General features: G+C 42.5%; 2 long non-coding RNA genes across 8 annotated transcripts; both read left to right on the top strand.

The window, feature by feature from the left end:
- Window positions 1–318: 318 nt before the first annotated feature.
- On the top strand, window positions 319–979 carry LOC123164987 (uncharacterized). The gene is made up of 3 exons (XR_006482731.1): window positions 319–414; window positions 501–572; window positions 841–979. It is a non-coding gene; the product is annotated as an uncharacterized lncRNA (long non-coding RNA).
- A 2859-nt stretch (window positions 980–3838) lies between these two features.
- On the top strand, window positions 3839–8962 carry LOC123166351 (uncharacterized). 7 transcript variants are annotated; one of them, XR_006483446.1, is made up of 9 exons: window positions 3839–4245; window positions 4324–4448; window positions 5128–5219; window positions 5479–5533; window positions 6851–6944; window positions 7056–7129; window positions 7448–7542; window positions 8130–8235; window positions 8707–8962. It is a non-coding gene; the product is annotated as an uncharacterized lncRNA (long non-coding RNA). The 7 variants fall into 7 exon arrangements; XR_006483447.1 differs by adding an exon at window positions 7284–7342 and having other exon boundaries at window positions 7448–8235; XR_006483448.1 differs by adding an exon at window positions 7258–7342 and having other exon boundaries at window positions 7448–8235.
- The last annotated feature ends 16889 nt before the right edge of the window (window positions 8963–25851 follow it).

Below are 25851 nucleotides of genomic sequence, written 5' to 3'. Positions count from 1 at the left end.
GACCTAGCCGCCTCTCCCCCGCACCCGCGCCCTCAACCCCCGTCCTCCCGCATCCCAGCCCCGCTCGCCCCTGCCCTCTCCCCGACCTCTCCCTCCACCAGACCTCGCAGCCCCGCCCACTTCGCCGCCACCAACGCCCCGCAGACCTCGCCGCCGCCGACGCCCCTCAGACCGCGCCGCCGTGGACCTCTCTCCTCGTCTCCCTCGCACCACGCTGCGAGATCCGTCGTCCACTGCGCGCCGTCAGTTCGACCGAAGAGCAGCGGGGGTAGAGACGCAGGGTGAGGAGCACCCGTCGGAGGCGCTTGATGCGGCTCCCCCGTCACTCCTCCTTCTATGCCCACTGCTGGTGCTCCCCCGTCGCTCCTCCTCCTCCATCGTGAGGCGCTGCACTTGGCCGCAGTTCTACTCCAGGTTCTACCCCCCCCCCCTCTCTCTCTGATCGATTTGTTATCTCTAGGTGCTCATCTAGGTCTTCTGTTGCCCCGTTGATGTTCTAGGGTTAGGATTTTCTATTGGATTGGTGACTGCTGTGAGCTGGTAATATGTCATGCTCGGCCATCCCGTTGCAGGTGCTCGTCTTCTCCCATCTTTCTCTGTTTGTGTTTTAGTTGAGCGGCTGTATTTTAAGCAAGGATTGTGCCTTAATAGATCTATCTACTATTATTGTCAGGCTTTCTTTTTTGTGTGGGGTTTGCTTATGTTCAGTTTTCATCGTTTGTGGCAGGATGTTTGCTGTCAAAATCTTGTGCTGCTGTGTACCAGTCATTCACCTATTTTGTTGATAATGGAGTATCTGTTGAGTATCTTTTTTGGAGCTAATCTTATATTTTTCTTCAGGTTGCCACCAATGGGAATACAGCCAGTGGACTGGTTTTGCTTGTCAGCGACCAAAACAAGAACAAGTCAATTCTTATATGTACGTATTCAATTTGTGGATGATTGGAGGCTCTGTGTTCATAGTTTATATGGGTCATCTTTATATCTGGGCCATGGTGGTTGTGATTCAAATATTTTATGGAAACAGAGCTTTTTAACCTACTTAGAAGATTGAGCGAAGAGAGACAGTTGCAAGGGTTCAGGTTGCCGAATTGGTAGCTTATAGGCATTCTGATTATACTATTATTTTGAACCAGTAAATCGTCAATGAATTAGCTATCACCAATTTAATATATTTCAAATGTACATATATTCTTGTGGGAACAAGTTTTATCACACTTCTTCATGGCATTCTTAATCAGGAGCTTGATAACAGAATAACTTCAGATTACTTGATGTATAAGGTCGTCAGCAGCATAATAAAGTATCCGAAGTTTAATCGCTATTTTCCTTTATAAATTGCAGGTACGGCTCAACATATATGCTAGTATGCAAATAATTTCCATTGATGATGATCAGTTTAGAAACTTCACGTCATTTTAAGAATCTTTTTAGCTTATTACATTGTTCTAACATACTAATATGTGTAAAGAACTTATCGAAAACAGAGTAATAGACTGTATTCTGCACATGACATTTATCGCCTGCTTGGTATTGAATTTTGGAGGGAGCTGGACAGTACATATAAAACTATGTAGGAAAAACTGTTTCTTGCACATTTGTATAGATTGTGATATAACTGCATTGTTTGTTACTTTGTTTGCATCAGGTTAGTTAATAGGTCTGTGCAAATCAATTCTTGCAACCACCTATCTACTCTCTGACCTGGTTCTATAAATATCGATGTTTGTGCTCAGTATAAGCACACCATCTCCTTTGGTAGTTCCAATTGAGCAGATCATTTTCAGCTTGCAGGGTTGTCATCAGTTTCCTCATTGGTGCCCTCAATGGATAGAGCGTCTCAGTGGAGCTGCTGAAGCTAGACGCTCAACCTGCACATGAGTGAGTGCTCGTGGAAGCGCGCTGCAAACATGTCGATGGTGGCTGCTGAAGCTTGACTTTGGCAACGAGTCCAGGTGGCCATTGGCACAGACATGTCATCCGTGAGCTTTAGTTGCAGGCGAGATTCCAAGAGGTTTGCTCTATTATGCTTGCAGATTTGATTGTGAGAATTACAAGATTGGACTGATTTGTGAAGCAATGGAGTTTATTGTTTGCCTTGGGTGAATTAGGTTAATTTGATATGATACTATGTATCTGCTAGAAGGTCTATTAATTATAAAATAATAACAGTGATGGCACCAAGCATAGATCTAGCCACGATAAGTAAATGTGGCAGGCAAGTTTCATGTCTAAATATGTATCTAACAAGCCATTATGTTCCAGGAAATCTACATCTTGCATTGATTAAATGTTGTAGTGAAGCAAAGGGTCACATGTAGCATAATTTGACATAAGGCAATCATTTCTAGATAACTTCCTTCCCAGTGGTATAATGTTTCTTGTGTATCTTAAGCTAATGCTAGGCATAGTTGGAGTATGTGCCTCAAAGTGTCTTTACATTGTCTCTTCTGTTGTGCTTGAACTCAGGCGCATAAAGGGAGCTCTTCTCCGCAATGCCAGTGGCTAGCGCACAGGATCTCCGTTCGACTGTCTCCCCAGCAAGCAAGGTAGAATACACAGAACTAGGCTATTTGTTTATGCTGAACAGAAGGTGACTTGACACTTTATTTCTAGATAGTGCACTCTTTTCTGCAGAACACATTTCATCTGACTCAACACATGTCTACAACACCATACTGTTTTTGCCATCATCTAAATGCTCCATCATACCAATGGAAAATATATTGGTCTGTCTGATGTATAGTGCCTTGTGGGTTGCCTATCGCCACTTCGTTGTGCCAGTTTGTTTTTTGCCTGTTGCAGTCATATGGATACATTTATTGTACTCTCTAATTGTGTTGCAGAACCACCTTGGTTATCGCACAATACTTTTTCCATGATTAAGTCACCACTAAATTATAGAGCAGCCATGTGCATGGTTAAGACACCACATACAGTTTATTGTTCTCATTCTTCTATCCTTTTAAGACAAGTTACTCATAAATATGTATACACACATTTATCTTCAATCTACTAACTGCATTATAACCTTCAAGGTCGGCCCAAAGGCTATGCTCAATGCCATTGTTGCTTAGATAGGTTTGTCCGAGGCCAGATACAAGACTTACGCATGTCATTGTGGCCTTGTGGGTGCCACTGTCTAATTCTGGCCATCATCGGATCCAACAGAAACTCATGACCAGCAGCTACAAAAATTGATGAGGCCATGCAAAGTGTTGCAACTTAATGTTTGGAACATCTTGCAGGCACCATGGAGGTTGAGTTCGATTGCCCACGAGTAAAAAAGACGAAGAACAAGATCAAATGGCTCTGAGCAATATCAATGATAGGGACAGAACGAAATCTCGGGACAGAAAGGTCAGGGCCCTGAAGACAAAACTGGGGAAGAAGGATCTACAAGTCCGGAGCCTAAGCAAAGGATGAGGTTGATACGCTGATGATATATACAGTTCTGAAAATCCTATTGGCAAAGTTGTAGTTGGCTATCTGCCTTCCAAGTTCTTCTCCAATTGCAGCCTGCGGTTTCTGTGGTGTCAGTCAAGAAGCCGAGAATATCACCCACATCCAGAAAGATACATAATGGGAGGAAGCCAGCCTCCTTGGAGTTTAGCGATTTCAGGCCGTCGAATCTGGTCCTTGATGTGTTCTCGGTTGTGCGATCGCCTCCTGGATGACAACAGCCGTCAGATATAAAAAGAGAACTGTAGATCGAAACAGTGTCTAAACTGGGCTACCACCGCGTGTTATTCTCAGAGCTCACCAAGGGCATTTTAGTCATTTCCCGTAAGGCTATAAAAAAGGAAGGCAACTCCCGTGCTCAAGACCTAGCCGCCTCCTCCCTCGCTCGTTCCTCATCCCCTCCTCCCGCAGCCGCCCCAATCCGGCGACGGCTACGACGGTGGCTGCGGCGGCTCCCGCGCTGCGTTCTTCCTCCCCCAGCACGTCTCCTCTCCTCCCACGCCGGATCTGAACGAGCCACCGTGGTCAGGCAGCAGAGCCCCTTTCTTCGCACTCTTTTCCCTCGATCTGCCGTGACCACCCTCCTCCTCCCCATCCTCTCCCATGGCCACCCTCCTCCTCCGCGTCCTCTCGTTCTCCTCTCCGACATTCGTTGACGAGGCGTCAGAACTGACGGAGCAGTGGCGCCGTCGAGCGGGGGTACGGGCACGATGCAGACCCTAGCCGTGTGTCCGTAGGGTTCATCATCGTGCGGCCGTCGTCCTCGTGTTTGTGTGCGTGCAGGTAATGCATCCGGTTCCTCTCTCTCTCAGACGTACATACACACATAGTTTTGATCCCTTTTTCTGCTGCTCCATACAGGAAACCAACAGTCTTCGATGTAGTGAGAGCTGGCTGTCTTGTCTGCTGGATGAGGAGCAAGCCGTAGCTGCAAGTCGCTGAGCATGGTGGTGCTATTGTGAGGATCTATGTCTCTCTCACTCTATGTAAGTATCTCAGTCCCGTTCCCCTTTTTGCTAATCACTCATGCCTGTTAGGACCACTATGGTTTTTTGTTTTTGTAGTTGTGGATTACTGTTAAGAATGATTACTCTGATTAGTTAGGATTTAAATGTGTTGTCCTAGATCCAGATGGGTTGGTTTTGAGTTATTGTTTGGGTTAGTAAATTTTCAAACCATGCATCTGTTAACATTTAGAGAAAACTACATGTTTTTATTTTGGGTTGTAGTTCAGAGAGCACTTCCATGTCGCCGTGAATGCTGGGTGTTGCTCTAACATGCTTATTTGTCTCATTTTGCTTTGTTCTTTTTTTCTTATATGGTGATCTCCTTTTTCCTTATGTTAGCAGTGAGTTGTTTCTGTTTTTCTGGTTTTCCATTGCTCCTAAAATGTACATCGAAATCAGTGTGGTTGTATTCAGAGAGATGAGCTACTATGTAGACATTATTTGTTTTTGTTATGTACCTGGTTACTTAATAATCATTCTTGATATTCTATCCCTCTGTGTGACGTCCGCCCGCAGGTTGGTATTCTATCCTTCTGAGATGCACATGATTTAGTTGAGCCAGCGTTGGTTACATGTATTGTCCCTTCTGTTATCTCTAATGGCAATATTGGTGATTCTCACATTGTAATGGGTGGGCGTTCTTCGATTTTTCCTGCAGAAAATGTCCGTGGATGCATTGTTAGGTGACAAGTTGCTGTGGGTTGTACGATTTCCATCTCTCATCAGTTGAAATTTTCACCTGGAATACCGGTTAGATCTCAACACTCCACCCTTCTTCCATATCTCTCTACCTGTCTCTCTCGATTTGGTTTTGTCTCTAGCATTGTTGCTTCCTATATATAGTTTTTCATGAGTCATACGTGGGCGTATGATTTATTGCAGTATGATAAACATTAACTGAATGTATGATTTATATTCACTATATTTGGGAAAGTAGGATGAATTCTGTCACACCGAATTATTATCATGTTTGCGGCTCAACTAATTGGTGCTTGCCTTATTTGACTAGGTGGCATACGTGTTGTTAAATTTGGTCAGGCAGCTTGGAAGCAGATACAAATAAGGTGAGTTTAATATTTTCTATTCCTTTTTTGGTTGTGATCATGCAATTTATAGTTGAATCAGGTAACGATTTTTTTGATATGGATAATAGCAGACTGGATATATATTTAGCCATCAAGCTACAAATATTAGTTGTTCACGCATAGATACTATTTGGCCCTTAACCTGACGGCTTGCCACTGATCTGTTAGGCACGTACTCATGTTTTCCTTGACACATTGTCAAATGGACATGATCTGTCAAGAGCTGGGAGGGTGGTTTTAGACTCGCCCTAAGATTCTGAAATTTTAGACTTTAATCTGGAAGGCAAGTGCTCGAGAAAATAAATCTGTTGGTTTAATTCGTTTCGTCAAGTGATTGTTTGCATCTTCCTTTCTTTGCTTCACATGACAAAGATTTCCTCGGTAAGAAAACAAATGGGTGAGACCAGCGCCATCCTCTCTGCCCGACTTGCTGCCATTCGTTGGATGATTTTGGCAACATGTTCAGGGTTAATCGATTGAATCAGTAGGGTAATGCCCATGTTGTCAGAGAGAAGTAGAGCTTGAGAAATCTGAAAGTGCTTGATAATTTTTATGGACAGAAGAAGGCCAAGAGTGCATAGGGAGTTATTTGTACTACAGAAAAAGGAATGTCCTGGTTCAGTTTACACATTTCAACTCACACCTTTTAAAGAATATAACATGTGGTTGAAAGTTGATTAATTGAGAAGTTGAGAATCTGAAAATGTTTGTCTATAATGCATCTATTTGTGTGTCAGACACTTCTCTTTTCTCATAGAACACAACCTTATAGTATGTTTTTGGGACATATTTTGAATCCTCACACTAGATCCGACAGTATGTTTTCGGCACAGATTTTGAATCCTCACACTAGAGCAGAGGCAAAAAATTAATAGTTGCATTAATTATAGGAATTATAGGGCCACAGTTCAGGTACATAAACTCCTAAAGCCAATAGAGAAAGGTAGAAACACAAATGTGAAATGTTAATGTTTTGGTTCTGAGGTGTTGGCTCTTGTCCCCATATGGTGTAGTTTCATCAGACAACAATTCTTATTAACTGACTTTGGTCTAGCATTAGTTGGTACCACAAAAGTAATTTAGCTAAGGCTTGAAAATTGGATGTTGTGTTTTCCTCTTCCAGTGCAGAGCCAATAAGATGAAAAGGTTGATTTTAATCTCAGTTATGCATCTCCCGTGTCTCTTTTATGCTCATTGTTGCTACATGCTTGCTTCAGAGAGGACTATGTTAGTTTACTTCCCACTGATGTTGTATATAGTTGCATGTTTTCTTAGACTATTTTATTTGACCTACAGAAATGTTCCCTTGCTTTGGTTGGATGGGTGTAGAAGCAGCAAGCATCGCCGCCACACGGAAAACTCCAGTAACTTCTTGTCCCTTCCAGCCTCGGTGAGATGGCATCGTATTTTTTGTATGTGTACATTTCTGCTTGTAGTGGCATTTTTGCAATCCTTTACTTTGGGTTTTGATTTTTTTTTCGTTTCATGGTTGTTGTCGCAGGATCACGAACGACTTCAAGCTGAAGATGTTGAACCATGCGATGCAAGAATTATTATTTTGGGCTCCTATGGAAGGTATTATTCTCGTGCAAAACCCTATTCTCCCGTCTTTCTTGATCTATTAGGGTCATAAATCTGGAATCGTGGTTTACTATTTGAAAGTCCATGGTCAGTCTTAGCCTCATTCTCTTGATTAACAGCAGATTTATGCTCTTCCTGTTGTATTCAGTCAAGGAACGTACATAGATATTGGAAGCTATACACTATAATGGAATTTCTTCTGCTCTCGTATGGAAACCTGCAACACACTGAATGTTTTATTTGTCGATGACAATGAATTACTCATGTTTTGTCTAAAAAATGTGAAACAATTCTTATTTGCACTTTCTGCAGACTCATGTAATTGCTGTCAAGAACACTGTCAGTTCAGCGGTTGTCATCATGCAAGCAATTGGCCGCTGATCTGCTTGCTCTTTGTACTACTAAAGGTAAATTTTGAACAATTTTTACTGCCATTGTTGCAAGGAAAGTTGGTGACGCTGGCGTGTCTCAGTAGATGCAAAATAATATATGGTGGCGTAGAATGAACCTATACTTTCCATAGTGTATTTGACTTCTATTCATACCTGTGTACAACCATATGAACCTATATATGCTATCTGAATTTAGTGGCGGTTTATTTCAATTTGTCACTTGGTCAGTAAGTTCGCACCAACGAGATTGCATATGTGGTCTATTGAAGTTGCAGATATAAGTTCATTGCATCAAAAAGTTTCATTTCTTCACTTTTATGTAGTGATGCCAATAATGTTTCAATTTAAAAAAAAATCGACTACATATGTGAGTGTGAATATATAGGTAGTGCAATTAAGTACTCTCAAGATATTAATTTCTATCTTTTCTGCACTAATTGTTTATTCCTTGTTTTGTTTGTACTGTTGCTTTGCCACTGACCCGTAAAATTGGATGTTCTTTCAAGAAGAGTCTCTCTTTTCTACACTAATTGACTTTTTCCCTCCCACCCGGGTATGAAGGGCAGTGTTTTTTCCCTCCCAGTAAATTACACTATTTTCAGGTGGCATCATACGGCGAAGCAGGGGATATGGATCAGAAGCCGCAATGGTGCGCGTGACGACATGTCTAACACTTGCCTGACCCTGGACTCTGGCTTCTTCTTGCAAGTAAGCTCATTTTGCTCTTCTACACCCCCAACTCATGTGAGGATCTCTGGTTGGATTTGGGTAACCAGACCCCAAGAGATGTAATCCTATTTGGATATAAATTGTCTATGCTAGCTTGATTTAGTTAATAGGAGTAGATTTTATAGATGAACTGTGTATGCTAGCTTGATGGGGTATCCATTAACGTCTAAGGTTTCACAAGGAAATGAGTTTCTTGCATTCTCATATTGAAAAGGATTAAAGAAACCTAGCAGAATATGGTTTCAAAGTTTTAGTTTCTTATTGGGTTCATCCACAAGGTTTGCCGAAAGTTATCAACTTGCTTTGTAAAAAGGCTTTGTATCATGTATCTTTGTTTGTGCAAGAAATCCAATTGGAATTGGTCTCTTGTCATGTGCATGTACTTTCTTTATTGCTTATATATTTCAACCACTTATCTAAGTTGTCTCTAAACAATTTTCGATGACTCAGGTTGACCATAGTATTGTGAGAATCTCGGCCAGGATCATTCTTTATATCATGTTGGATCATCTTGGAATTTGTAGAGTAATTTATCGTCTAAGGATGTACTCACAGAACACAATCAGTGTGGTTGTGCTTTTCTACACTTCTGTCCAGAGCAATGGGATATGTATTCTGTACTGTACGGCTACCCTCTAATGCATTTCTCAGACTTCAGTCTGTCTCTTTCTGCACAAATGACTTGGTCTAATTATTATGAAATACCTGTGGAGTGTGTTGCTTTCTATATAAATAACCCGCTCTAATTCTGATTTATCATATTGCATAGCTTTTGATCTATTGCATTTTGCCAAACTTGATGCGTCAAGATTTGAGCTACTATATTGAAAGCAAAGGTAAAATTCCAATGCACTCTCCAGCAGCATGCTCATATCGCCTACTAATCCATCATGTTCCTACTTTTATTTACTTTTATCAAACTTAATGACAAGTGGTTGTCTTGTGGTCTTATGAATACGCTGAACTCGATGTTGCCTTATAATCTCATAACGGTATTGAACTGAATTATGTGTTTCTTCCGTCACAAACGAATGTTTCTTCTTCACTTTATTTTGTTATCATGTTTATATTCATACGCTAAACCAAGATTTCTACTAACTTAGCACTACTTGCTTTACCAAAACGTTGGGACCGGCACCCTCGCGTCAAGGCGCGCTGCCGATCTAGCGAATGTGAAGACCGGCGAGCGCGCTAGGCCGCTAGATGCCGCTGGATGGACCGAAGGGAGGAGATCACATCGAGCACCACGCCAATACATAGCTACATCTGTGCACGGCTATGTATCGCTTGCATCCATCCGGAGCGCACCGTGGTTGCAGCATAATATAAATGGACCAGACCAAGAAGCGTATTGAGTTGTGATGCTTCTTCGCTTCCTTTCGATTGCTTGTTTCTTTTTTTATACTTTCATTTATATCCAGACTTATCCTAAAATTTTAATATTTCTATTCAAAAAATTGGTGCAGTGTTTAAAAAGGTGTGTGCTGCTTTAACAAATAAATATAATGACATTTTCAATACTTACATAAAAAAATGTTCACTCCTTTTGAAAAAAATGTGTCATACCTCTCAGAAAAATGTAAGGAATGTTCTAAAAAATTGCCACGGGTACAAAAGAGTGCGCCTAGTTTTCTTAATGTATCATTCAAGCAAATGTTGCAACGTGTATCTGAAAATATATAAATCAATGGTTTTGAAACATGTTCAACGTGTATGAAAAATATACAAGGTGTATTTTTGCCGTGGACCTGTGTTGAAAAATGAAAAGAACGAACAAAGTTCAAAATAAAAAATGATGAAGAAGCATAAGCTCATCGCAGAAAATAAACATGAAGAAACATAAGCCACTACAGAAATAAATAAGTAAAAAAACACGGAAAAGTAAATCAAAACATCCACAAAATCAAATAGGAAAAAAACACGTGAAAAAACAGTCAAAACGACCACAAAAACAAACAGGGGGCAATCCACGTGAAAAACCAGTTAAAGTCTTCCCTGAAAAACCGCTCCCCCTGGACCTGTATTGCATCACCCCATCTGTGTCCCGCCAAAGGTGACACCTACTTAGGACTCGTAAGTAGTGATATATAGCTCGCGCGTAGCAATAGCCTAAGCTAAAAAAAACTTTGCTCCAGCAGCAACGCACACACGCTGCTTATGCAAAAGTCGAGGTCAGCGAGCACGACGGGCTGCTAGAACCCACAGGACGGACCAGAGGGAGAAGTTCATGACGAGCCCCACACCAAATATGTAGCCACATCTAGGCGCTGCTATGTATCACTTACGGTGATCCCGAGCACAGTGTCGCTTGAACCACTCTCTAAATGGGCTGGCCCTACGAATGTAGCTTCCTGGGGCGCTGCTTCATTCATTTATTTTGATTTATTATTTTTTATACTTTTATGTATATTCCAAAATATCCTAAAATACAAATATTTAAATTTATAATATTTATGCAGTGTTAAGAAAATGTCCGCACAACTTCCAAAAACTGTTAATGCCAGGTACATCAAAAAATGTTCACGCATTTCGAAAAAGGTGTGCGAGACATTAGAAAATGTTTACATAGTTCACAAACACTATTTGTTACCAATCAAATAAATGCATGTGACATTTTAGAAAATGTTCATGTGTATAAAAAAAGATCATGACATTTTAAAAGAATGTACATATAATGCAAACAAAATGTTCACCTAGTTTACAAAAATGTTTTGTATCTTTCGCGAAAATATTTCAACGGGTATTTAGAAAATGTTTAACAAGTATTCAAGAAAATATTCAAAGAAGTATATTTAAAAAATACATCATGTATTTGAAAAATGTTCAGCGTGTGTCAAATATGTCCCACGTGTACATGAAAAATGTACACGGGTGTTGAAAAAGAAAAATGATGAAGAAACACAGAAAAATAAAGAAAACCGGCAAAAGAAGCACATGAACCTCCACAAAAACACAAAAAAAAAACTTGATCAGAAACACAAAGAAAACACATGAAAAAATGGATCAAAACCACCACAGAAACAAACAGGAAAAAGACCACAGGGAAAACAGGTCAAAAAATACCTAAAAATCCAATCCCTAGGAATCGTATTGAGCCAGCCCATCCCCCCCTCCCTCTAGAGGGAGACCTAGTTAGGACTCGCAACATCCATATATAGCTCTCGCGCGCAGGAGCTGCCTAAGTTTCAAAAAACACAGTAGAAGCCTTTGTTCTAGCACTAGCGCACGCATCCCACTTCCACTAACGTGAAGGTCGGGGAGCGCGCTGGTCCCCCAAATGCCGCTGGTCGGACAAGAGGGATGAGTAAACACCAAGCCTCACACCGATACATAGCCATGTCTGGATGTGACTATGTATCACTTAGAGCGACCCCGAGTAGCGTCACTTGCAACACCCTCTAAATTTGCCCGACCTAAAAACATAGTTGTGTGGACGCTGCTTCGTTCACTTCCTTTTGATTGCTCGTTTGTTTTTCATTTTTTCTATGTTTTATCCTAAAATATAAAAAATTATATTTTAAATTTTCATGCAGTGTTTAAATTTTCTTATACAGTGTTTAAAAAATTATGTAGTTTTAAAAATATGTCCGCACAACTTTTAAAGAATGCTAACCATTCAAAATAATGTACATAAAAGATGTTAACGTGTAAGAAAATGTTTGCGTAATTCAAAAAAAGTATTTCATACTATTCAAAGAGTACGTGAAATTCCAAAGAAATGTCCACACGTTTAAAAATATATGCTCGTGAAATTATAAAAGATGTTGTATTGAAAAGAGTAGATATGTGTTGAAAAAATAAAAGACGATGAAAGAAGCACAAAACCACCAATAAAACAAACATGCAAAAAACTAACAACCACAAGAAACAGAAAGCAACCAGGCAAAACACTGATCAAAACGACCACAGAAACAAATAAGAAAAAAAACACTAGAAAAACCAGTCAGAAATTACCCTGAAAAACTAATCCCTAAGACCCGTATTGGGTGGTGATTTATAGCTCTCGTGCAAGAAGTGCCTAAGCTCCCAAAAAATGTAGCAGAAGCCCCCATTTCCAGTAGCAATGCCTGTATGCCGCTTCCGTGAACGTGGAGGTTAGGGAGCACGCTGGGCCGCTGGACGGACCGGTGGGAGGATTTCACTGTGAGCCCCATGCTGACACATAACAACGTTTGGAATCGACGATGTATTCACACAATTACCATGGAAACGAACATGGAAAAAACCAAGTGCAAAACCGGACAAAAACTTCCATGACTAACCGCTCCCCAAGGACATGTATTGTGCATGCCCATCTGCCTCCCTCAAGGAGAGACCTACTTAGAACTCGCAACGGGCAATATATAGCTCTTCTGCACAGCAGCAGCCTATGCTAAAACACAGCATAAGCTTCCACTCCAGTAGCAGCTCGCGTAAGCCACTTACATGAACCTGGAGGCCAGGGAGCACGCTGGGCCACTAAATGCCATTGGATGGACCGGAGGGATGAATTCCGGCCGAGCTTCTGCGTTGTTACATAGCCATGTCTGGGCGCGGCTATGTATCGCTTACAGCGACCCCGAGCGCAAAGTGGCTTTGCAGCTCTCTATAAAATGGGCTGGCCCAAGAAATGTTGCTGCGTGGTGTGCTACTTCGGGCAGTTCCTATTTACCTCTGCAGGCGCCCGTTTGGGCATTTTCTATTTTGCGCTGCAGGCGCCCGTTTGTGTGCATTTTCACAAACTGGCGCCTACAGCGCTCCGTGATGGGCCGACCCATGTAGGGGTGCCTGAGGTTCTTTTTTTTCTATGTTTTTAGAACGCCAAAAATGACGGAGCGGGTTGCGACTAGAACCTGGGACCTCGCTCGTTGCTACATGCTTCTGTTACCACCCCCACTGCGCATCTGATTCTGAAAACCTACAACCTTTCCTCTCTTTTATTATGTTTTTTTTCTTTTTTCCCTTTTTCCTTTTTTTGTATTCTGTTTTTTTTCCTTTTTGGACGACCAGGTTCCCCCTGCACCCCTTTGAATTTGATGAACTTTTTTTTCAAATTTGATGAACTTTTTTGAAATTCTATGAGATTTTTCAAATTTGATGAAACTTTTTTCAATTTTCATGAACTTTTTTTCAAAATCAACTAGCTTTTTTTAAAATTGATGAACTTTTTTTCAATTTCGATGAACTTTTTTCAAATCAATGAACTTTTTTAAATTTTGATGAACTTTTTCTAAGTTGATGAACTTTTTTCAAAATCAGGGAACTTTTTTCAAAACTAGTGAACTGTTTTTTCAAATTTGATGAACTTTATTATTCAAAATTGATGAACTTTTTAAGTTGGTGAACTTTTTGTTCAAAATTGGTGAACTATTTTCAAAATCGATGAACTTTTTCCAATTTTGTGAACTTTTTTCGACATTTCATGAAATTTATCCTAAATTTTGTGAAGTTTTCACAAATTCACGATTTTTTCAGTTTGTACGAACCTTTTCAATTTCATGAACTTTCTTTGAAATTCACGTTTTATTGTGCATTCATTTTTCTTTTTTTCTTTTTATCATAAAATAATAAGCATAATAGGTTGGGTATATAGTAAGGTTATTTGTCCTCAAAATAAACAGCGTGGTGAGGTTGGCCTAGTAGCTGGTGTGCTTACAGTGCTGTATCGGCGCTTATAGCACTGTATTGGAGCTCCCGCTACTTCGTTCGCTTCCTTTTTTATCGCTCGTATGTTTCGATTTTTTATAATTTTATTTATGTTCTAAAACATCCTAAAATATAGTTTAATATGTTTATGTTTAGAAAATGCTTATGCAATGTTAAAAAATGACCCATAACTTTAAAAAATGTTAATCCCATTCAAAAAGATGTACATAAAAAATATCACGCATTTCAGGAAAATATTTTCGTAATAAAAAGAATATTTCATACATTTAAAAAGGTGCCTCTCACCGTAAAAAAACGCACTTCAAAAAATATGCTCATGACATTTTTAAAAACATTGCTTATACAATGTAAAAGAATATTCTTTTTTTTAGCATCAGTACAGACACAAGCGCTCATATACACGCGCATACACTCACCCCTATGAACGCACACACGCACACCCTACCCCTATGAGCACCTCCGAGAGACTGAGCCGGCATATCATCTTTGAGATTTACGAAGTCACCGTAGGCGCCTCGTCGACGGGAACGTCTCCTCCCACTGAAAGCGCACCGCCGGAATTCCTGAAATAAATCCAGGAATAATGCGAGCACCAGGATTTGAACCCTGATGGGTCGGGGATACCACTGTCCACCTAACCATCTCAACCACAGGTTGGTTCGCAATGTAAAAGAATATTCACCTAGTTTAAAAAAGTATTTTCTATCAATCGAGAAAATGTCTCAACGAGTATTTGAAAATGTATAATGTGTATTTTCAAGATCTTTCAAAATATGTATTTGAAAAAAGTACATCATGTATTTGGAAAATGTTCAACATGTATCAAAAAATATTTAACATGTATACGCAAAATGTACAATGTGTATTGAAAAAATAGACACATGTGAAAAAAAAATTGAGAAACCAGAGAAAGCTGATGAAGACGCACCGGAACCCGGAATAACCAATGAAAGAAGCACAAAAACACCACAAAACAAACAAGATTATAACACGTGAAAAACCAGTCCAAATCACCCAAAAAAAAGGAAAACCCCACTCAAAAAATCGATCAAAACCATCCGAGAATAAAATAGAAAAAAACATGCGGAAACCGGTCAAAAACTTCCCTAAAAAACCAATCCCTAGGACCCGTATTGGGCTGGCCCATATCATCCGCCAGAGGCGAGACCTACTTCGGACTTGGAACGGGTCATATATAGCTCTCGTGCAGGAGCTGCCTAAGCTCATAGAGAAATACCACAACAGAAGCCTCAATAGCACTGCATGCACGTCGCTTATGCGAACGTGGATGCCACGGAGCGCACATTGGGCTGCCAGATGCTGTTGGATGGACCGAAGGGAGGGGTTCACTCCAAGCCCCATGCCAGCAAGCGGGAGGATGGGAGGTCTAAGTGTCTTGAAGGTAGTCTCCCAGGAAATGAGGCAAAGCGTTTGTCAAAGGACAGTTGCTGGGGAAGCCAACAGTTCCCTCCTGTTAGGGTTTATCTTTTCTCTCGCCGCCGCTGGCGACGTTGAGACTTTTCTACCTTATTCCCTCACCTCCCACTGATCTTTCCTCCTCTCGGGCTGTTAGGGACAGCCTAGTGCTGTTGCCCGACCTTGGACGGAGGGAGGCGATCGGTTTTGGCGTTTAGGGTGGCCTTCTCCACCAGCGCTTTGGCGGCTGGGGGTTCTTCGCATCGGGATCATGGCGAACAAGGGCAGGACCTCCGGGACTAGGGACAAATCCGAGGGCAAGATCGATGATCTGATGAAGGAGTTGGCCCTAGGGGAGGATGATCTGGACGACGTGATCTTTGAAGAAGATGATGCCCCACCGGAAGAGGATCTTCGGTGGATGATTGTGGTCCGTGTACACATGGATAAAGATTTTAGCACGTACCGGTTCTTCAAGAACATGAGATTTGCATGGGACCTGGCGAGGAACGTCAAGATCAAGACTTTGGAAATCAACCTGTTCATCATGCAGTTTAATTGCTTGGGGGACTGGGAGACAGTAACTCAAGGCGGGCCGTGGCACTTCAGAGGTAATCCGGTGATCATTGCTCCCTACGACGGATATACTAAGCCGTCAACCATTGAACTCTTCAAGTTTGACATATGGGCACGGATCATTGATCTGCCCATGGCGTATCATGGCAAGGTCAAAGCTTTGGCCTCAAAACTTGGCGAGTTTGTGGATTCAGAGCCCTCTTCCTTTGATTTTGAAGGCAATTTCTACCGTGTCCGTGTGAGACTAGATGTTCGCAACCCCTTGAAGAAAGCAACTTCGATTGTTCGCGGGGGTGAACGGGAGATCTTTGCCGTAAAGTATGAGCGTCTACCAGATTGGTGCCAGGTGTGTGGGATGATGGGTCATGAGTTTAAAGAGCACGGGGGGATGGTCTCCATCCTCCATCGGCCCTCGTCTTCAAGAATCTTCGTTCCCTAGCCACCACAGCCTGGGGACTCGACGCCGCAACAATAACCAGACGAAGAAGGAGAAGGATCAACCAAGAGGAGCTAATCTTAAGAGCCAACCTTCCAGCGATAAGGAAGATGATGTTGGGATGGAAGCACATGACGCTTCTGACCCTAGCAGGAGAAGAGGTTCTGATGAAGTGGTTGCAAGTCCAGCTACGGGCTTGGAAATAGTGCCATTGGGAAAAGCTAAAGGGGGTAGTGGTGATCCTCTCAGCCCACCGCCGAAACAGGACCCGAAGAGGGTCAGGACAGGCCAGCAAGTGGAGAAATTGGGTCCGGACAAGATCAGCTCAAACAACGTGAAGAAGACAGTAGGAGGAGGAGGAAAAATTATTGATGGGCGTGTGGCGTTCTCCCCGGCGGAGGACCACCGTGCCCAATGAATCTTCTATGCTGGAATTGTCGAGGTATTGGCAACGCCCCAACAATTCAAGAGCTTCGAGAACTCGCGATTAAGTTTGCCCCGAAGGTGCTTTGCATTGTAGAGACTTAGATTAGTAGAGCTCGAGCTGAAAAAATAACAGGCACTATAGGTTATGATAATTCTTTTGGTGTTGATCCCACTGGTCGTAGTGGTGGACTATGTATTTTTTGGAACAATGAAATAAAGGTGGAAAATTTGGGTTACTCGAAGTACCATCTAGATGCAAAAATTTCTGATCTGGGGGGTTCCTCCTGGAGACTTACGTGTTTCTATGGTGAGGCGCAGACTCATCTTCGCCACCATACATGGAGTACTATGAAGAACCTATCAACGACAAAAAACCTCCCGTGGGTCTGCCTAGGTGACTTTAATGAGGTTTTGCGCCATGATGAGCATGATGGCATTGGAACTAGAAGTCAGTCACAAATTGAAAGTTTCAGAGAGGCAGTTGATGTGTGTGGTTTACTTGACCTGGGGAATAGTGGTACGAGATGGACCTATGAGAAGAAGGTCACAGGCGGCTCCTTCACCAGGGTCCGACTGGATAGGGCCCATGCGACAGCGGATTGGTGTGAGCTCTTACCGCTTGCATCAGTGCAACACTTAACAGCCGCGACCTCGGATCACTCTCCCATCCTTCTGCAGCTTGAAGCAGATCGCAACAAAAGGACCAAGCCTTTCAGGTATGAGACGATGTGGGATACACATGCAGATTTAAAAGACACCGTTCGATCATCATGGCAGCCAGAAAGTCAAGTGCTCACTGAAGGAAATATGCCCTAGAGGCAATAATAAAGTTATTATTTATTTCCTTATTTCATGATAAATGTTTATTATTCATGCTAGAATTGTATTAACCGGAAACATAATACTTGTGTGAATACATAGACAAACAGAGTGTCACTAGTATGCCTCTACTTGACTAGCTCGTTGATCAAAGATGGTTATGTTTCCTAGCCATAGACATGAGTTGTCATTTGATTAACGGGATCACATTATTAGGAGAATGATGTGATTGACTTGACCCATTCCGTTAGCTTAGCACTTGATCGTTTAGTATGTTGCTATTGCTTTCTTCATGACTTATACATGTTCCTATGACTATGAGATTATGCAACTCCCGTTTACCGGAGGAACACTTTGTGTGCTACCAAACGTCACAACGTAACTGGGTGATTATAAAGGTGCTCTACAGGTGTCTCCGAAGGTACTTGTTGGGTTGGCGTATTTCGAGATTAGGATTTGTTACTCCGATTGTCGGAGAGGTATCTCTGGGCCCACTCGGTAATGCACATCACTTAAGCCTTGCAAGCATTGCAACTAAAGAGTTTGTTGCAAGATGATGTATTACGGAACGAGTAAAGAGACTTGCCGGTAACGAGATTGAACTAGGTATTGAGATACCGACGATCGAATCTCGGGCAAGTAACATACCGATGACAAAGGGAACAACGTATGTTGTTATGCGGTCTGACCGATAAAGATCTTCGTAGAATATGTGGGAGCCAATATGAGCATCCAGGTTCCGCTATTGGTTATTGACCGGAGACATGTCTCGGTCATGTCTACATAGTTCTCAAACCCGTAGGGTCCGCACGCTTAACGTTATGATGACAGTTATATTATGAGTTTATATGTTTTGATGTACCGAAGGTTGTTCAGAGTCCCGGGTGTGATCACGGACATGACGAGGAGTCTCGAAATGGTCGAGACATAAAGATTGATATATTGGACGACTATATTCGGACACCGGAAATGTTCCGGGTGATTTCGAAGAAAACCGGAGTGCCGGAGGGTTACCAGAACCCCCCCGGGAGAAGTAATGGGCCTTATGGGCCTTAGTGGAGATAGAGAGGGGCAGCCAGGAGGGGCCGCGTGCCCCCTCCCCCTCTGTTCCGAATTGGACTAGGAGAGGGGGGCGGCGCCCCCCTTTCCTTCTCCCTCTCCTCCTTCCTTTCCCCCCTCCTAGTAGGAGTAGGAAAGAGGGGAGTCCTACTCCTACTAGGAGGAGGACTCCTCCTCCTGGCGCGCCAACAAGGGCTGGCCGGCCTCCCCCTTGCTCCTTTATATACGGGGGCAGGGGGCACCCCATAGATACAACAATTGATCTATTGATCTCTTAGCCGTGTGCGGTGCCCCCCTCCACCATATTACACCTCGATAATATCGTAGCGGTGCTTAGGCGAAGCCCTGCGTCGGTAGAACATCATCATCGTCACCACGCCGTCGTGCTGACGAAACTCTCCCTCAACACTCGGCTGGATCGCAGTTCGAGGGACGTCATCGAGCTGAACGTGTGCTGAACTCGGAGGTGCCGTGCGTTCGGTACTTGATCGGTCGGATCGTGAAGACGTACGACTACATCAACCGCGTTGTGTTAGCGTCTCCGCTTTCGGTCTACGAGCGTACGTGGATAACACTCTCCCCTCTCGTTGCTATGCATCACCATGATCTTGCGTGTGCGTAGGAATTTTTTTGAAATTACTACGTTCCCCAACAGTGGCATCAGAGCCTGGTTTTATGCGTCGATGTTATGCACGAGTAGAACACAAGTGAGTTGTGGGCGATATAAGTCATACTGCTTACCAGCATGTCATACTTTGGTTCGGCGGTATTGTGAGATGAAGCGGCCCGGACCGACATTACGCGTACGCTTACGCGAGACTGGTTTCACCGTTGCGAGCACTCGTTGCTTAAAGGTGACCGGTGGGTGTCTGTCTCTCTCACTTTAGTTGAACCGAGTGTGGCTACGCCCGGTCCTTGCGAAGGTTTAAACAGCACCAACTTGACAAACTATCGTTGAGGTTTTGATGCGTAGGTAAGAACGGTCCTTGCTAAGCCCGTAGCAGCCACGTAAAACTTGCAACAACAAAGTAGAGGACGTCTAACTTGTTTTTGCAGGGCATGTTGTGATGTGATATGGTCAAGACATGATACTAAATTTTATTGTATGAGATGATCATGTTTTGTAACCGAGTTATCGGCAACTGGCAGGAGCCATATGGTTGTCGCTTTATTGTATGCAATGTAATCGCCATGTAATTGTTTTAGTTTATCACTAAGCGGTAGCGATAGTCGTAGAAGCAATAGTTGGTGAGACGACAACGATGCTTCGATGGAGATCAAGGTGTCACACCGATGACGATGGTGATCATGACGGTGCTTCGGAGATGGAGATCACAAGCACAAGATGATGATGGCCATATCATATCACTTATATTGATTGCATGTGATGTTTATCTTTTATGCATCTTATCTTGCTTTGATTGACGGTAGCATTATAAGATGATCCTTCACTAAATTATCAAAGTATAAGTGTTCTCCCTGAGTATGCACCGTTGCGAAAGTTCTTCGTGCTGAGACACCACGTGATGATCGAGTGTGATAGGCTCTACGTTCAAATACAACGGGTGCAAAACAGTTGCACACGCGGAATACTCAGGTTAAACTTGACGAGCCTAGCATATAACAGATATGGCCTCGGAACACGGAGACCGAAAGGTCGAGCGTGAATCATATAGTAGATATGATCAACATAGTGATGTTCACCATTGAAACTACTCCATCTCACGTGATGATCGGACATGGTTTAGTTGATATGGATCACGTGATCACTTAGAGGATTAGAGGGATGTCTATCTAAGTGGGAGTTCTTAAGTAATATGATTAATTGAACTTGAATTTATCATGAACTTAGTACCTGATAGTATCTTGCTTGTCTATGTTAATTGTAGATAGATGGCCCGTGCTGTTGTTCCGTTGAATTTTAATGCGTTCCTTGAGAAAGCAAAGTTGAAAGATGATGGTAGCAATTACACGGACTGGGTCCGTAACTTGAGGATTATCCTCATTGCTGCACAGAAGAATTACGTCCTGGAAGCACCGCTGGGTGCCAGGCCTGCTGCAGGAGCAACACCAGATGTTATGAACGTCTGGCAGAGCAAAGCTGATGACTACTCGATAGTTCAGTGTGCCATGCTTTACGGCTTAGAACCGGGTCTTCAACGACGTTTTGAACGTCATAGAGCATATGAGATGTTCCAGGAGTTGAAGTTAATATTTCAAGCAAATGCCCGGATTGAGAGATATGAAGTCTCTAATAAGTTCTATAGCTGCAAGATGGAAGAGAATAGTTCTGTCAGTAAGCATATACTCAAAATGTCTGGGTATAATAATCACTTGATTCAACTGGGAGTTAATCTTCCGGATGATTGCGTCATTGACAGAATTCTTCAATCACTGCCACCAAGCTACAAGAGCTTCGTGATGAACTATAATATGCAAGGGATGGTTAAGACGATTCCCGAGCTCTTCGCAATGCTAAAGGCTGCGGAGGTTGAAATCAAAAGGAGCATCAAGTGTTGATGGTCAATAAGACCACTAGTTTCAAGAAAAAGGGTAAAGGGAAGAAGAAGGGGAACTTCAAGAAGAACAGCAAACAAGTTGCTGCTCAGGAGAAGAAACCCAAGTCTGGACCTAAGCCTGAGACTGAGTGCTTCTACTGCAAGCAGACTGGTCACTGGAAGCGGAAATGCCCCAAGTATTTGGCGGATAAGAAGGATGGCAAGGTGAACAAAGGTATATGTGATATACATGTTATTGATGTGTACCTTACTAATGCTCGCAGTAGCACCTGGGTATTTGATACTGGTTCTGTTGCTAATATTTGCAACTCGAAACAGGGGCTACGGATTAAGCGAAGATTGGCTAAGGACGAGGTGACGATGCGCGTGGGAAATGGTTCCAAAGTCGATGTGATCGCGGTCGGCACGCTACCTCTACATCTACCTTCGGGATTAGTTTTAGACCTAAATAATTGTTATTTGGTGCCAGCGTTAAGCATGAACATTATATCTGGATCTTGTTTGATGCGAGATGGTTATTCATTTAAATCAGAGAATAATGGTTGTTCTATTTATATGAGTAATATCTTTTATGGTCATACACCCTTGAAGAGTGGTCTATTTTTGTTGAATCTCGATAGTAGTGATACACATATTCATAATATTGAAGCCAAAAGATGCAGAGTTGATAATGATAGTGCAACTTATTTGTGGCACTGCCGTTTAGGTCATATCGGTGCAAAGCGCATGAAGAAACTCCATACTGATGGACTTTTGGAACCACTTGATTATGAATCACTTGGTACTTGCGAACCGTGCCTCATGGGCAAGATGACTAAAACACCGTTCTCCGGAACTATGGAGAGAGCAACAGATTTGTTGGAAATCATACATACATATGTATGTGGTCCAATGAATATTGAGGCTCGTGGCGGATATCGTTATTTTCTCACCTTCACAGATGATTTGAGAAGATATGGGTATATCTACTTAATGAAACATAAGTCTGAAACATTTGAAAAGTTCAAAGAATTTCAGAGTGAAGTTGAAAATCATCGTAACAAGAAAATAAAATTTCTACGATCTGATCGTGGAGGAGAATATTTGAGTTATGAGTTTGGTCTTCATTTGAAACAATGCGGAATAGTTTCGCAACTCACGCCACCCGGAACACGACAGCGTAATGGTGTGTCCGAACGTCGTAATCGTACTTTACTAGATATGGTGCGATCTATGATGTCTCTTACTGATTTACCGTTATCGTTTTGGGGTTATGCTTTAGAGACGGCTGCATTCACGTTAAATAGGGCACCATCAAAATCCGTTGAGACGACGCCTTATGAACTGTGGTTTGGCAAGAAACCAAAGTTGTCGTTTCTTAAAGTTTGGGGCTGCGATGCTTATGTGAAAAAACTTCAACCTGATAAGCTCGAACCCAAATCGGAGAAATTCGTCTTCATAGGATACCCAAAGGAAACTATTGGGTACACCTTCTATCACAGATCCGAAGGCAAAACTTTTGTTGCTAAATTCGGAAATTTTCTGGAGAAGGAGTTTCTCTCGAAAGAAGTGAGTGGGAGGAAAGTAGAACTTGATGAGGTAACTGTACCTGCTCCCTTATTGGAAATTAGTTCATCACAGAAACCAGTTTTTGTGACACTTACGCCAATTAGTGAGGAAGTTAATGATGATGATCATGAAACTTCAGATCAAGTTATTACTGAACCTCGTAGATCAACCAGAGTAAGATCCGCACCAGAGTGGTACGGTAATCCTGTTCTGGAGGTTATGTTACTAGACCATGACGAACCTACGAACTATGAAGAAGCGATGGTGAGCCCAGATTCCGCAAAATGGCTTGAGGCCATGAAATCTGAGATGGGATCCATGTATGAGAACAAAGTATGGACTTTGGTTGACTTGCCCGATGATCGGCAAGCCATTGAAAATAAATGGATCTCAAGAAGAAGACTAACGCTGACGGTAATGTTACTGTCTATAAAGCTCGACTTGTTGCGAAAGGTTTTCGACAAGTTCAAGGGATTGACTACGATGAGACCTTCTCACCCGTAGCGATGCTTAAGTCTGTCCGAATCATGTTAGCAATTGCCGCATTTTATGATTATGAAATTTGGCAAATGGATGTCAAAACTGCATTCCTGAATGGATTTCTGGAAGAAGAGTTGTATATGATGCAACCGGAAGGTTTTGTCAATCCAAAGGAAGCTAACAAAGTGTGCAAGCTCCAGCGATCCATTTATGGACTGGTGCAAGCCTCTCGGAGTTGGAATAAACGCTTTGATAGTGTGATCAAAGCATTTGGTTTTATACAGACTTTTGGAGAAGCCTGTATTTACAAGAAAGTGAGTGGGAGCTCTGTAGCATTTCTGATATTATATGTGGATGACATATTGCTGATTGGAAATGATATAGAATTTCTGGATAGCATAAAGGGATACTTGAATAAGAGTTTTTCAATGAAAGACCTCGGTGAAGCTGCATATATATTGGGCATCAAGATTTATAGAGATAGATCAAGACGCTTAATTGAACTTTCACAAAGCACATACCTTGACAAAGTTTTGAAAAAGTTCAAAATGGATCAAGCAAAGAAAGGGTTCTTGCCTGTGTTACAAGGTGTGAAATTGAGTAAGACTCAATGCCCGACCACTGCAGAAGATAGAGAGAAGATGAAAGATGTTCCCTATGCTTCAACCATAGGCTCTATCATGTATGCAATGCTGTGTACCAGACCTGATGTATGCCTTGCTATAAGTCTAGCAGGAAGGTACCAAAGTAATCCAGGAGTGGATCACTGGACAGCGGTCAAGAACATCCTGAAATACCTGAAAAGGACTAAGGATATGTTTCTCGTTTATGGAGGTGACAAAGAGCTCATCGTAAATGGTTACGTCGATGCAAGCTTTGACACTGATCCGGACGATTCTAAATCGCAAACCGGATACGTGTTTACATTGAACGGTGGAGCTGTCAGTTGGTGCAGTTCTAAACAAAGCGTCGTGCCGGGATCTACGTGTGAAGCGGAGTACATAGCTGCTTCGGAAGCAGCAAATGAAGGAGTCTGGATGAAGGAGTTCATATCCGATCTAGGTGTCATACCTAGTGCATCGGGTCCAATGAAAATCTTTTGTGACAATACTGGTGCAATTGCCTTAGCAAAGGAATGCAGATTTCACAAGAGAACCAAGCACATCAAAAGACGCTTCAATTCCATCTGGGATTTAGTCCAGGTGGGATACATAGAAATTTGCAAGATACATACGGATCTGAATGTTGCAGACCCGTTGACTAAGCCTCTTGCACGAGCAAAACATGATCAGCACCAAGGCTCCATGGGTGTAAGAATCATTACTGTGTAATCTAGATTATTAACTCTAGTGCAAGTGGGAGACTGAAGGAAATATGCCCTAGAGGCAATAATAAAGTTATTATTTATTTCCTTATTTCATGATAAATGTTTATTATTCATGCTAGAATTGTATTAACCGGAAACATAATACTTGTGTGAATACATAGACAAACAGAGTGTCACTAGTATGCCTCTACTTGACTAGCTCGTTGATCAAAGATGGTTATGTTTCCTAGCCATAGACATGAGTTGTCATTTGATTAACGGGATCACATTATTAGGAGAATGATGTGATTGACTTGACCCATTCCGTTAGCTTAGCACTTGATCGTTTAGTATGTTGCTATTGCTTTCTTCATGACTTATACATGTTCCTATGACTATGAGATTATGCAACTCCCGTTTACCGGAGGAACACTTTGTGTGCTACCAAACGTCACAACGTAACTGGGTGATTATCAAGGTGCTCTGCAGGTGTCTCCGAAGGTACTTGTTGGGTTGGCGTATTTCGAGATTAGGATTTGTCACTCCGATTGTCGGAGAGGTATCTCTGGGCCCTCTCGGTAATGCACATCACTTAAGCCTTGCAAGCATTGCAACTAAAGAGTTTGTTGCGAGATGATGTATTACGGAACGAGTAAAGAGACTTGCCGGTAACGAGATTGAACTAGGTATTGAGATACCGACGATCGAATCTCGGGCAAGTAACATACCGATGACAAAGGGAACAACGTATGTTGTTATGCGGTCTGACCGATAAAGATCTTCGTAGAATATGTGGGAGCCAATATGAGCATCCAGGTTCCGCTATTGGTTATTGACCGGAGACATGTCTCGGTCATGTCTACATAGTTCTCGAACCCGTAGGGTCCGCACGCTTAACGTTATGATGACAGTTATATTATGAGTTTATATGTTTTGATGTACCAAAGGTTGTTCGGAGTCCCGGATGTGATCACGGACATGACGAGGAGTCTCGAAATGGTCGAGACATAAAGATTGATATATTGGACGACTATATTCGGACACCGGAAATGTTCCGGGTGATTTCGGAGAAAACCGGAGTGCCGGAGGGTTACCGGAACCCCCTCAGGAGAAGTAATGGGCCTTATGGGCCTTAGTGGAGAGAGAGAGGGGCAGCCAGGAGGGGCCGCGCGCCCCCTCCCCCTCTGGTCCGAATTGGACTAGGAGAGGGGGGGCGCCCCCCTTTCCTTCTCCCTCTCCCCCTTCCTTTCCCCCCTCCTAGTAGGAGTAGGAAAGAGGGGAGTCCTACTCCTACTAGGAGGAGGACTCCTCCTCCTGGCGCGCCAACAAGGGCCGGCCGGCCTCCCCCTTGCTCCTTTATATAC

The sequence above is a fragment of the Triticum aestivum genome, chromosome 7D (assembly GCF_018294505.1).
Source record: "Triticum aestivum cultivar Chinese Spring chromosome 7D, IWGSC CS RefSeq v2.1, whole genome shotgun sequence".
Taxonomy (NCBI): Eukaryota; Viridiplantae; Streptophyta; class Magnoliopsida; order Poales; family Poaceae; genus Triticum; species Triticum aestivum.
The sequence above is the reverse complement of the archived record's forward strand: the minus strand, read 5'-3'. Positions and strand labels throughout refer to the sequence as shown.